Source organism: Calidris pugnax, unplaced genomic scaffold (assembly GCF_001431845.1).
Source record: "Calidris pugnax isolate Ruff unplaced genomic scaffold, ASM143184v1 scaffold100, whole genome shotgun sequence".
Lineage (NCBI taxonomy): Eukaryota > Metazoa > Chordata > Aves > Charadriiformes > Scolopacidae > Calidris > Calidris pugnax.
This window is the reverse complement of record NW_015090826.1, coordinates 138,350-138,959: the sequence shown is the minus strand read 5'-3', so window position 1 is coordinate 138,959 and position 610 is coordinate 138,350. Positions and strand designations below refer to the sequence as shown.

At 55.9% G+C, this 610-nt stretch overlaps 1 protein-coding gene across 1 annotated transcript in view; it reads left to right on the top strand.

The window, feature by feature from the left end:
- The window catches only part of UBL5 (ubiquitin like 5), a 2,104-nt gene that overhangs the window by 990 nt on the left and 504 nt on the right, over positions 1-610 (top strand). The gene's annotated exons all lie outside the window — the stretch shown is intronic.

Here is a 610-nt window from a genome sequence, read left to right as displayed (position 1 = left end):
CAACCCAAGATACCATTGGCCTTCCTGGCCGCAAGAGCACACTGTTTACTCATTGTCATTTTACTGTCCACCAGGACCCCTAGATCTTTCTCTTCAGCAGTTGCCTCTAGCGGGTCCACCCCTAACCTGTACTGGTACCTGACATTTTTCTTCCCCAGGTGCAGGACCCTCCACTTTTCTCTGTTGAACCTCATGAGGTTCTTCCTTGCCCAGCCCTCCAGCCTGTCCAGGTCACCCTGGATGGCAGCACAGCCCTCCGGGGTATCAACCACCCCTCCCTCCCAGTTTGGTATCATCAGTAAACTTGCTGATGAAACAGTTTCTGCCCCCAGGATGGGGGATCAGGAACAGTGTGGCGAGTAGGGCCCGAGAGGTGATTGTCCCCCTGTACTGGGCACTGGTGAGGCCTCACCTTGAGTCCTGTGTCCAGTTTTGGGCCCCCTACCATAAAAAAGACATGGAGGGGCTGGAGCGGGTCCAGAGAAGGGCGACAAAGATGGTGAGGGGTCTGGAGAACAAGTCTTCTGAGGAGAGGCTGAGGGAGCTGGGGGTGTTCAGCCTGGAGAAAAGGAGGCTGAGGGGAGACCTTCTCACTCTCTCCAACTCCCTG